The sequence below is a fragment of the Anguilla rostrata genome, chromosome 9, assembly GCF_018555375.3.
Source record: "Anguilla rostrata isolate EN2019 chromosome 9, ASM1855537v3, whole genome shotgun sequence".
Taxonomy (NCBI): Eukaryota; Metazoa; Chordata; class Actinopteri; order Anguilliformes; family Anguillidae; genus Anguilla; species Anguilla rostrata.
Genome location: NC_057941.1, coordinates 36,867,226 through 36,880,566, shown reverse-complemented (window position 1 = coordinate 36,880,566; position 13,341 = coordinate 36,867,226). Strand labels below are relative to the sequence as shown.

At 38.1% G+C, this 13,341-nt stretch overlaps 2 long non-coding RNA genes across 4 annotated transcripts in view; one reads left to right on the top strand and one right to left on the bottom strand.

Moving 5' to 3' along the window:
- The window catches only part of LOC135263702 (uncharacterized), a 36,897-nt gene extending 29,552 nt beyond the window's left edge, over positions 1-7,345 (bottom strand). The window contains exon 1 of the long non-coding RNA XR_010332514.1: positions 7,078-7,345. This is a non-coding gene — a long non-coding RNA (uncharacterized LOC135263702). The remainder of the gene's footprint in view (positions 1-7,077) is intronic.
- Positions 7,346-8,472: 1,127 nt separating this feature from the next.
- LOC135263705 (uncharacterized) overlaps positions 8,473-13,341 on the top strand; it is a 42,002-nt gene continuing 37,133 nt past the window's right edge. For 2 of the 3 annotated variants that reach the window (XR_010332518.1, XR_010332515.1), the window contains exon 1: positions 8,473-8,580. This is a non-coding gene — a long non-coding RNA (uncharacterized LOC135263705). The remainder of the gene's footprint in view (positions 8,581-13,341) is intronic. The other variant, XR_010332516.1, reaches the window with a different exon arrangement.

The following is a 13,341-nucleotide window of genomic DNA, read 5'->3' as shown; positions in this document are numbered from 1 at the left end:
TAAAAGGACATGAACAAAGGTGCTTTACGGACAGCCGTTTATACATGTCGAATTAGCGCAATTGTTAGCTAACTAAACAGGCCATCGCCGAGATCAGCTAGGTAATGTTAGCACTGCCGTGCAAAGGCAAAAGGCCGTAACTTCAATTTTGTCGAAAATGAGTTAGTCATTTTTGGAACATTAAAGATCTGCTTTATCGTGTGGACAAATATCTTGAGTCAATTTTGTTGTTTTTTTGAAGAAAATAGTGGGTTGTCTTTGCCGTAACTTTCAAAAGCCCTAGAGAAACCAAGGCAGAATCCCGTAACATCAGTTACGGTTCTTTGTCTTTGTTTCGCTGCACTCCGGAACGCTCAAATTGAGTTAAGGTACTCTGCCTTTGTTTTGCTGCGCATCACAGTGAAGTTACTGTTTCGCGCTGGAGTTACGGTGTTATGCCTATGTATATCTGTCATCGAAGCATTTCTGACACACAGCTTGAATAAACTGTAAAGAAAATCTAGTGTTGCAGTGGTTGTTACTAACTTTACATCTAGCTTTTTAAGAATGACCCATTACTCTCGAGGGAAAATGTTGGTGGAGATGGCTCTGAAACGCAGACACCAAGATCAAGGTAAGAAAGATTAGGCTACAAGAAATATAGATAGGCAATCTACTGAAATTACGTGTTAGCTAGCTAGCGCAGCTACCGTTAGCTAGCTTAGCTAACTACTTGACAAAACCAAACTCCTCCCATATGCGATCAGAATGCAAACAAAGCATTGGAAACAAACAATAACTAGATGGCTTGCCAGCTAGCCTATAAGTAATCGTCAATCATACGCAAGTCATGCTTTTTTCGTGTCATGCAGGCTAGTCAGTGCCAGCCCGACACTGACAGCCAAGCCAACAGCGCCAGTGGGTTAGGGCTCGCATAGACACACAACACACCCCCTAAGTAGCCTAATCACACACACACAAGCTCAGCAGTAACGATTCACAATTAAATAGATAGCCTACCTTTTCTTGTAACCTGATAAAAATCCATTGCAAACAACATCCTCTGAGAAGTTAAATCCACAACATGAGTTTTGAACATTACTCGCTGGCGTTCAACACGTTAAATTCATAACATGAGTCGTTCTTGAGTATCCTACTGTGGCATTCATCCAATTCAATCCGAGTCTTGTATCCTTTACTATTCGTTGCGTTAGTAAACATTGCACTCAATAAATTGGTTGCAAAACGTTATCCTCCCACATGCAAAACTATTTTGTTTGATCGATGTCATCTGTGTCTGCATTTGTCATGTCAGAAAAACAATAAATCCAATCACGTTACTCCATTTACAGTCATATAGGGCTGCCCCCGACCAAAGATTTTCCTAGTCGACTAGGAAAATCGATTTTTGAGGCATCAGAAAATGGTTTGAGTTCCAGGGCTGAGAAAGAATGTTATAAGTAACATTGTTAACACTGTGCTACATTACAGAGAAATAAAACAATATAAAAAACGGAATAATGAGCCTTTAAAACATTCATTTTATAAGCACGCACGAAAGCGAGCCGCCTGTTAACGACAATGCTAACGGCAAAAGCGGAAATATTTCTTAATGTGTCGGAACAACCAGCACGGAGACTGAACATTTTGTTAATTTATTTCAACATAGTAGCCTATAACATCACACAACGTATGAACTTGTAACACCAACACAATAACAAATGCAAACAAAAATGTAACATTGACACATTTAACGGCAGCAATGTTAGGTCGATTCGTTTCATGTTTATGGCCCTGACTTTGAAATGGCTATCGAGTCAGATAAATAGAGTAACCTACATAGCCCTAACTTCCGTGTCATTTGTGGAATAGACGGCCGTGCAGAAGATAACAGCGTTTTCAATTCGTTATACCACGTTAAGCGCACGCATGCTTTGTATTGCGAATGGACGTCCTCCAGGGACCGACATTCATCAATGTCAATCTTAACAAATAATAATGATTTGTGAATCAAATGTTGCTACCACGCGATAGCAACATATGATTCACAAATCATTATTATTTAATAATAATGATTAATCATGATTAATTGTAATGCGCATCAAAAAACTGAGCCATAATCTAAAAGTTGCATATGAATTGAAAGTCACAAAACAGTGTAGACAACAACAACAACAACAACAATAATAATAATAATAAACTTTATTTGTATAGCACTATTCAAAAACAAAGTTACAAAGTGCTTTACTCACATAAAAAGAAATAAAATAATACAAGATGTAGACGACAGTTTAAGGGACACATTAAAACAAAGTATATGAATAAATTAACATGAAAATGGGAGCAGCAATAATAAGATTAAGAACAGGGGGTGCAGGTTAATTCATGTGAATAGCTATCTATTAGCCTACACTACATTATTCTATATATGTATTTACAAAAAAACACAGATGGGTGACAGTCACCTACCTGTATGTTACAAAGGCCTATACAATATTAATTTCCTATGCATGTCTGTAATGATTATTTGCTTTATTCATTTCAGTTTCTTGTGGGGATATTCCTTGCAAAATGCAGCCAAATGCAGCCAAAATTCCCCCTGCAGAAGAACTAGAAGAGAAAGAGTGGACAATTCTGGACAATTGTCTGGATGATATCAGTTTTCCTGATGATGAGCTGTTTTATGGAACAGATTATCTGCTCTTCACCAGCACACCTGACTCCACCCTTGCTCCAGTCCCTGAAGAGCCCACCCTTCCACTAACTGCACTAGAGCCCGCCCTTGCTCCACTTACTGCACCAGAGCCCGCCCTTGCTCAAGCCACAGTACCAGACCCCACCATTCTTCCGGGCACACCAGACTCCACCCTTGCTCCAGCCCCAGAAGACCTCACCCTTCCACCACTGACTGCACTAGAGCCCGCCCTTGCTCCACTTACTGCACCAGAGCCCGCCCTTGCTCAAGCCACAGTACCAGACCCCACTCTTGCTCCTCCTCCAGAGCCCACTCATAAACCACCAATAAGAGAACCATGTGGCCCCAAATGCAGGAGAAAATGCTCTGAGAAATTTTCAGAGGACAGACGGAGAGAAATCTGGGGCAAGTACTGGGACATGCCATACCCTGAGAAACGTTCCTTCATGTTTCACACTGTGAGCCAGGTACCGACCGCGAAAGTCTGTGGTGATGGAAAACCAAGTCAGCGGGGCAGGTCTTTCATCTACATGCTGAAAGATGAAGGCCAGGTCCCACAGCAGGTGTGCAAACATTTCTTCCTTTCAACTTTAGGGTACCACCCGACCAATGACAGCCTGGTCCTCTCAGTGATGGGCAAAGAAATTACAACTCCTCTTGCTCCACCGAAAGATCAGAGAGGGAGACATGCACCAGCCAACAAGCTGGACCTGAAGCCATTGCATGATCACATTGAGTCCTTCCACCCGACTGTCAGCCACTACCGGAGGGAGCATGCCCCATGCCGCCGCTACCTCCCCAGCGACATTAGCATCAAACTTATGTATGCTGACTATATAGAAAAAGGCAACAACTGCTCCTTTGAGTCTTATCGAAAGGCTGTAAAGTCTAAGAACATTTGCTTTACTAAGCTTGGAGAGGAGGAGTGTGAGAGCTGTCTGCTGCAAGAACAGCACATGAAGGCTGACCACCAGGGGGAGGCTGGCAAAAACATAAGAATTCAGCAGCAGAGAGCAGGCTACACTACAGGTCAGATGCGGAAAGGGACTGGCCTGAACATCGACCAGAAGTGTAGACCTGCAGAAGGTGATCATGCTCCCACGAATGCCTGGTGTCAAGTCAGCTTTGTTCATAAGACGGATCATTGCATATCATGCAACTTTCGCGTCAGTTGGAAAAAAGACCAACAAAAAGAAGACCATCTCTGTTGTCTGGCACGAGGGGATTGCAGGGAGGAGTGCTACGGAGATAACATCGGCTTATGCAGCGGCATTGGAGAAGGAGCGGGACATCAAGCACGTTGTCTACTGGGTAGACAATTGTAGCGCTCAGAACAAAAACTGGTGCCTTTTCTCTTCGCTTGTGTCCTTAATCAACTCCAACACCATCTCGACTGAAGACATCACCCTTAAGTTCTTCGAGCCAGGGCACACATTTATGAGTGCGGACAGTTTCCATCATGGCGTGGAGCAGGAGATGAGGAGCAGACCAGGAGGGATGGTTTATGATTTTGAAGACTTTCTCTCTGTGGTGGCAAACTCCAATTCCAATAAAGTTGAGGTGATGGAGCTCAGAAATGAAGGCATCAGGGACTGGACGGATGGCCATTCTGCAGTCAAAGGGAAGAAGATACCCAAACTGGCAGACCTTAAAGTTGTCCAGTTGCGACGTGGTTCAAGGAGCATGTTTGTGAAGATGTCCCATGAGGAGGAGGACTTCATAGAGCTGGATTTCCTGCAGAATAAGTTTCAGCTAAAGATACCCACCACCTTGAGGCCACAGGACAAGGGCATAGAGGAGGCCAAGAAGAGAGATATCCTCAAGAAGCTGGGTCCCCTCATACCACCCACCAGGAGGCTATTCTGGAGCTCCCGGCCTGTGAGCAACACCGATGAAGAGTAATGAGAGGAAGAACAAAAAAATTCTCAAGAAAGAATACAGTAGGAGAGAACTGTATGGATAAGATTAATTGTTAACTTAGAAATAATTGAATACAAATTCCTTATTTCATCTTGTATCTAATTTATGAGAAAGAAATTTACGGAGATAACATGAATTGTCATTTTGTATCCCATCTGCATTTTGCATTAAATAATATACATTTTACTTTCTATCCAAGTGAATTTATTTATACAGTGTGACTTTTATTCACTATTAGAAAACTTACACACGACATCATCAACAACAAATTTTATCCCCTGTACAAATCTGAAAACATTTACTGATATTTAACCTAGGGCATTGTTACCTATTATTGGCATTGCAAAATCAGTTGCAACTTGCAATTTAAGGAATAGGAAGAGAAATTGTTTTGTTTTGTTTCAATTCAACACAACAATGGGGTTATAAAATCGGTCCTAATGATGTGTGAGTTGGTAATGCACCTTCGTGACCTTCAAATACACATTAATTAATTCTCATTTACATTATATTTAGCCTAATTGTGCCATGATCACTTAATAATGATAACATCTACATAAAATTATCATATACTGATTTCATAATGAAGCAAAAACTAAGCAGTGTACCCAGCATCTCCAAATCTACCCACAATGTCTAAATTATTAACACTGGTCTAAAATAGCTAAGGGTCCAGAAACAAATCCAAAATCTCTCCAAAAAGGAATATAATGCTTTTTGTCCATTGTAAAGCATATGAGCCCCTTATGAAGGTTTAAGATGAAACATAGATATAATTTAAACATAATGCAAACATATAGTCACACAATGCTGCACAGTACCTAAATGTGTAATAATTAACTCTTGTATGTAGCCTATTTCTATACTCTGTACACTCCTATGTTTTCTTGTATGGGAATGGGACGATACAAAAACATTTTTCAGCCGTCCACCACGTTTTGGCAATGTTTCAACACTCTCCTCATCACTGTTGTATGCGTCACAAAAACCATTATACTACTAACTAACGCTTACATTACAGTGTGAAATATCCACATTACATAATACCACTAACCTATTTAAAGACACTCAATTTCTAAAATAACGTAATAACCGAAATATTTTGAGCAGTAATACTTGCATGGCAATGATGAAATATTATCTATGTTCAGTAGATGGAGACAGAGACAGTAAATCAATGACAGTTATATCCGCTTATGTTTTGCTCCAGAAAACGATGTCAGATAGGTCTATCAGCAAACATATGGCTTAGCTATGCCCAGAAGTCCTCAATAATAATGGTATTTTCCAAGGAATTACGAAAAATCGTTGACGTTTCGTTAGGTGCAACGTCTTTTAATGCTACCATTTAGAGCGAATGCCATGGTAAGAAAATGTTCGGTTACGCTAACCTATAAAACGCTATTCAAAAAGCAAAATTAGACATGTTATACATCGTTAGAAAGCTTATACTCTCACCTACTGATTGAGCGTCCGCCATTTTAGCAACCTCACACAGTAAACAAACATAGGCTACTACCACACGGCTTTATTTATGGGCGGTGGCTTGACCGAAACAAAGTGACAATAGCCAACGAAATCAAACATGCTAATTAAACTGCACCCCCATCACGCCTCCAAAACCCGGCTGTAAGAATCACTAAAACAAGCCGACTTTGCTGACAAATTATAAGTATTTAGTGACCCTAAAAATGTTGTTCATTCTATTGAGTGACTTCTTCAACACTTTAACTTTCGTAATATGAAAAAAAGGAAAACAGTAAAAAAAAAAATTAAAAAACCTTTTTTGCCTCGATTTCAAGATTTACGACTTGCGGACCTTTTCTCCAGCACCCGTCACATATAGTGATCAGCAACCAAGTGAGCGATCAAATGGAAGTTAATGGCTTTTGCCTTGTATGACCCCTTATTATTTTGCAGACAATGCAAAGGCAGAGTACATTAACTTCCGAAAAAGGGTCAAAGGTCAAGTTTGAGCTCAAGATTTTTATGTAGATAAATAACTTCATTAAAAAAAACAAAGAATTGCCACATTTCCAATATTCTGCCCACAGTTCATTTGGCAGGACAACAAAACAACTTTAAAGTCATTTTTCTCAGTTCTACACTCTGGTGAGTTAAGGTCTTTTGCCTTTGTAGGGCAGAACTGGTCTTACATTACATTTGCACTGGGCTATTAGCGTTAAATACTCAAAGTAGCAAATATGATATCTAACAGAACACTAACTCAAATTAGTCCCAAACAGACACCAGGTCTGAACAGATGCCATTTCACCTACTAACTTAAAGCATTAGCAACATTAAGCTAGAACTGCAAACATGCATGTTGAAAGTAGGACTCCATCATTACATTGAAAATACTACTAACTGAAAAGGTCTCCAGTGCATTCAGTTCTTATTGTTAACTTTTACGGCGGTTGGCATCCAGTATTGTTGCATTAATACATTCAGTTAAAAATATGAAGGCATAATGAAACGCTTACCTGCTCTTGAACGCCGTTAAACCCAGATTTTCCCACGGAGAATTTGAAATCACAACGACCTTCTTCCAAGCGCACGTGATTGGATATACCGTCTTCTTCTTGTTTTACAGCGGGTGGTACACAGCTTTTTGGTGAATTACCGCCACCTTCTGCTCCGGAGTGTGTATCAGACAATAGATTTACACTCAAAAATCCCTTCACCCTAAGCTATTTTTTATCCTCCATGCTTTCCACCGAGTCCTACTATAAAATCCCTATCCATGTCACCCACCCTAGAACCCTATACCTGCATATCCATCATATCCTATATTTAAATAAATAAATAAATAAATAATAAACCCTACATTGGATATAACGTGTTAACGGTCCAAGCGTAAACGCACAGACAGATAGACAGATAGATATTTTACTGTAAGCCAATACGTCATTTACAAATGTTCTGACAACCTACCAGTAATGTTTCAAATTAAGTGAGGATGAGGACTGTGATATAACGTAATTGTTACGTTATTAAATTACATTGTATTTACGTAATTCTATAACGTTACTGCAACGTTGCAGAACAGTCTCCATGAGGACTGGTTATTTTGCGACCATAGAGCAATGTTGTCACAACGTCACCTGTTGGTAATGTTGCGACTTACCAAATTACGACCGAAGTGTAACGTTGTCATTACGTAGTGTGTTTGTAGGGAATTCGTGGAGTTCATCAATTAGACAGAAATGCATTTTAAAAAAAAAAGATTTTATTCATTGAGTTTATTGGTGGACATTTAAAAAGGAATTCATGAAAAAATACATTACAGTTAAAATAGAAATATCTATAAATAGTACTTACCCGTTTAAGGGATAAAAAGTCCTGTAAAAGTTTAAAAGAGAACGTCTAAAGACTATTTACCTACTGAAACAGTCCATTCATCAATAGTTGACTTGTTTAGTTTTGGACATGACACTTTAGTGATTAGTTATGCCTGCAGACGGCCAGATGGGGGAACTGTCGCTACGTTGCTTCATTCTCGGTAACATTGCCAGAGAGTGTACATCGTAGCCAGGCTTCTTTATTGATTTCCCCCCTTTTCAGGTATGGAAATGTCACAAAGCATTGTGTAAACATTTAAATACGTTTACATATATATTGTACATATGTGTTGCGTTTTGAGTAAGGTTTGGGCATTCTTTCGAACTGTTGAGATCGTTCTTTTATACAAGAGTATCTGGGCAGAAATTCATAAAAATTGGGGAAAACTGTAAGAATTCATGATAAACTACTTAAAACTCATTGCTGGTTTAAGAAAAGTTAAAACCAAAAACGTAACTTATGTCAATTTAATTGTTTTGTCGGTAATCTATAAGAAAGCCTTCTAAAATTCATTTCGAATCGATTGCTTACGCCTTCGTCCATCCACTAGAGGAGGATCGTGGTCTTTTTCCTCATTCTAGATAAAGCCACTGATGAGGAAACCCTGCTTAAGTTGTAATTGTGATCCTTCTCCCCTTTTTCAGGTATGATATTAATTATACACTGTTAATGGAGTGAAAACATAAACGTTAGACATTCCTTACCATGAAAAAGCACTAATGGAGTTGACGTTGGTGAAGTTTTACTAGTGTTACCGAGTGTATAAATCGAGAAAATGTGCTAGCTTATTTAGCCGCTACAACCATTTTATGTACGGTCGCAGTAGGCACACGTGAAATGTCCATGATGTCTCTGTAATGCAGCTACTTTCCGAATGGTATTCCTTTTCAGTTTTTCGGTGTTAATGCCCATTTGCTGTAATAACGTGTTCATTTGGTGCCTTTGTTTGAAGTTTATTACTAAATGCCGCGTTTTACCGAGTGTATTTGTGGAGAACACACGGTAGCTATACATGCTAGCTTGCTAGGCCGCGGCAGCCATTTTAATGTCCCAATAGGTTCACGTGGAATGTGCATGCTGTCTAGCTAGCTCGGTCCATGTAAATGGCATCTCATAAAAAACACGTTTTCAACGTACAAAAATGCCAAGTTACTAAAAAGTATTGATATCAAAATGACGCCAAGTTACGATACTACAAACAATATAGGCTATCTTGCCTCACCGAAATGACATAAGATGTAGCCTAGGCTATCTCAAAGCAATGCTACCCAATATTTCCTCAGTTCTTTCAAGTCACTTGGCCCTGTGTTTTCTAATCTTACCATTTCACAATGTCATGCAAACTTTCTGTCAGATCAAAGAGACAAATATTTCGAATTGCCTCATGGAACACATTGAACATTGTACATTGAAATTAATGTATAAATTCATTAATGTACAGAACTGCTGCTGAGCAACGACAGGAAGCACATTTCTCCAGAAAACATGTTTATACTTGCTTTTGAACTGAATTTGAGTACATGTGCAAGTTATTGTATATTTGCTACGTACAATAAATACTGCATGTAAAACACATTGTACATACATACATAGAGAACTTCTTTATCCGCATGGGGACATTTCCCTGGTAGCATCTTACATTCACATTCACGAACACACTTGTACCAATAAACATACTATCATTCACGCAACAGAAAGCCTGGGCAGCGAAATACATAGGCCTACATACCAGTACAAATTGGACATACACACACCTATTCAATCAATCTTGACTGTGAGAGAGCCATCCACACACATGTTTGGCCTGTTCATGTAGTGCATGCTTATACACAGGGCCAAGTGACTTGAAAGAACTGAGGAAATATTGGGTAGCATTGCTTTGAGATACATCTTATGTCATTTCGGTGAGGCAAGATAGCCTATATTGTTTGTAGTATCGTAACTTGGCGTCATTTTGATATCAATACTTTTTAGTAACTTGGCATTTTTGTACGTTGAAAACGTGTTTTTTATGAGATATCAGTTCTTTTTGCAAAGCGTTTTATTATGAGAGTGAGAAATGCGACCCTGCAAGAAACGGTTGTGGATTATGGCTATCGTTGTGTGAATCCGTACAGCCTGATGAGCGTGTACCGTTCAGCAGTTTCGGTTTGCTATATATGTGAAACAGTGGCTGTGAGAAAGGATGCAGTGGCGTAAGCGTAAACGCATCAGGAACGCAGATGGTATGTACTCACGGATTTGACGTCCATCCAACGAGCCTTGACTGACAAAATAATCAACACACCCGTAGAATTATAACTCCCTAGGTCGCAACTTGTGTAGCCTTCTGTCCTGCTCCGTTGTCTGTTATTTCGTGGAGATGCAGTTTTAGTGTTTGTAAGGTTTATAAGGCATTTTGATAGGCTTATCTGCAGGTAGGAATCCTCTTCGCTGTTTTGCTAAACTAAAACCGGAAAACATGATAGTGGAGAATAGGAGCAGACGCATATGTCCCAGCAGGCTTTGCATATGAGAGAATAACAACAGTGTGAGAGAAATTAAAATGAAATTACGAAATTCCGTAGTTGAAACAATATGTTTTTAGCAGAATGGGCATGTAGGTGAAGGTTGACATGATCACGGAGTATAGTGCGAAGTAGGGTGAAGACGCTTATTCTATCAATGTACCATATAAGTCCATTGAACTTGTGAGTGAGAGTTAAATAACATTACATCATCATTTTTTGCCTGTAATGTTCTTTGCAATGAGTTCTCATGTTACTAGTATAAAGACTTTATGTAAGTCAATCAATTTTAATGAATGTTTTAGGGATACAGAACGCAATATTGTTGGATGTGCTGATGGGTCCAGACAGAAGTGCAAAAACCTTGTGAATTTTGGTACCTAGAAGAATAAATTATTAGTGAATGTCGTGGTAACTGTGTTTTTGGAAAAGGAATACATTTGTCATGAAATATTTAAGTGATTAGTGTTTACATTTTGACTTGTTAGAATATACTTGAATGTAAATATCATTGACTGCCTGTTTGAAACAAAATAAAGAGAGTTTTGAATCCAATGGCTTAGCAACAGACCAAATACTGCTCAACTACAGCTATCTAGCATATGTATGGTTCATTGACGATGATATTTCAAAGCATATAAGATGTATAGTTATATTTTTGTAGCAAGTTATAGTTTCATTACTACCCTGTTAAACTAACAATAAATGTGTATGTTTATGTTGTATATTATTTTGGTTTAAAACTTTTTATGTGGGCTTAAAGGGGATTTCTAGCATGAAACAATGGGGACATGTTGATGGTACGGCGGAAATGTAAAATGAGTAAAGCTAATTACTTGTCTGACATGTAAGTTTATGATTTGTCTGTTATGTAGTGCACAATTTAGATTTTTTAATGATGTTGTTTTTTATGTCATGTGACCCGAAAATCAAACTTCGGTCTTTATATCACCCAATAAATTCACTGATATCTCTCCTTTTAAGCACCTGTTTCCATGTAAACCCCTTAATATGTGATCAATGGGATTTTCAGACTTGTTGAGACCATATTTAGGTGCCAATTTTGATTACGAAATTAAACTACAGTGATGCATTCCAGTAATATACATATTTAAAGATAATGGTGATATTATAGGTCATTTAATCTTGGAAGGCGCTGAATAGTAGTTTAACATTTAGCCTACATTTTTTGAACTTTCATTTTTCAAATGTAAGTTTTGTTAAAGAATTGATAAAGCACTAGAAAACACTCTAAGTTCATTGACCCCCCTTTTAGTAAACAAGACATAGTTCAGCCTCTGCAGCAGGCTTATGTAGAGAACCTGGACTCATTTTATGCAATCAATAGCTCTGAAATCTACAAAAATAAGATGAAAGCCATGAACGACTTGCTAGCGTAAGACAAAGACAACCACAACGTGGGCTAAAGATTGAAGCAAACAAATAAAATAAAGCTTAGACCACCGTATAACATGTTATGTTACACTACTAAGATGGAGCATGAGGCAAATGATAGCCTTACTAAAACGATACAATCACCTCAGAGCATAGGCCTACGTTTAGTATAGGAGAAAGTAGAATTTGCAGAAATGTTGACATCTTTCTTGTTTATTTTGTTTAAGTTATAGGCTAATGATACATGAGCTTCAATATGTTATGACTGATGTCTCCTGATAATGAACTGTATGTTTTAATGTTACTCCACAATGAACTGAATGGTTTTAAAATGTGTTTTTACAATGTTTTCAAACTACTATCCTAAATGTGATTAACATGTGAAAAGTTATTGTTTAATTGTAAATCCTGAAATTCACTCATTTACTATCCTTAGAACATTAGTATTGAACTTGAAATTGTTTTTCATTCAGTCAGTCGGTCTTCAGAAATCTTCATAAAAACACCTGCACTTTCAACCAGCTGACTGGACCAGAAATTTTGGCCAATTTCAAATGCCAACAGCACACCATAGGATAGAGATACAGACAAAATTACAACACATATTGAAAGATGAAGTATTGAAGAGTAATTTCCACTATAGTTTTGATTTTGTTCGTAAATAGTTTTTTGGCTACATTCCAAAGAAGACATGTTGTAAGTTTAGCTTTTTCTGTGTTGACAACACAGCAAAAAGGCTGGTCATGCCTATTTCAAATGCAATTTACAGGCCATAGGATAGGAGTGGAGACAAAATGAAAATAGCTATTGAGAGCTAAGAGATTACAGATTTGAATAGAACAAGTTTGTATTGTTAAGATTTTTTTAATATATATTTATTTATCAACAAATCATGAAGTGGGCTTATTTGGAACACCCATGGGCTTAAAGGGTACGTTAGGTACCCATTAAGCCCATGCCAGACTTTTGACATATTTTGACAAATTAAACAATAAAAACATTAGAAATTGGTATAAATGAATTATTGACACTTCAAATGAGAGATTAGACTTTCATTATAACTAAAATGTTCTCACTTAAATTGGGGCAGTATACATGAAAAATGTCTGAAAAGCGGATTTGGTGGACTTAATAGGGACGTTTACCCTAAATGGAGTGACCATGAGCGAGCTTATATTCCTTATCAAATGGTATATATAACAGTCGGTATTGAACGTTAGTTGTTGAAGTGGAGGGTTAAATAACATTGCGCACATTATTTGCCTGTAATGTAATGTAATCTATTGCACGAATGTGTTTTTCTCATGTTCAGTGCTAGTAGTTATACTTATGAGTGAATCATGATTTTAAATGTAATGTTTTAATGGGGAGTTGCAGAACGTACATACGTAGTAATTGTTTGTATGTGGCTAGATAGAGAACAGGGCGAGGTAACATGAATGTAGAAACGTGGCGTTTGCTGATATTAAGGTTTTGTACGGTAGCCAAGTGAAGAAATATAGT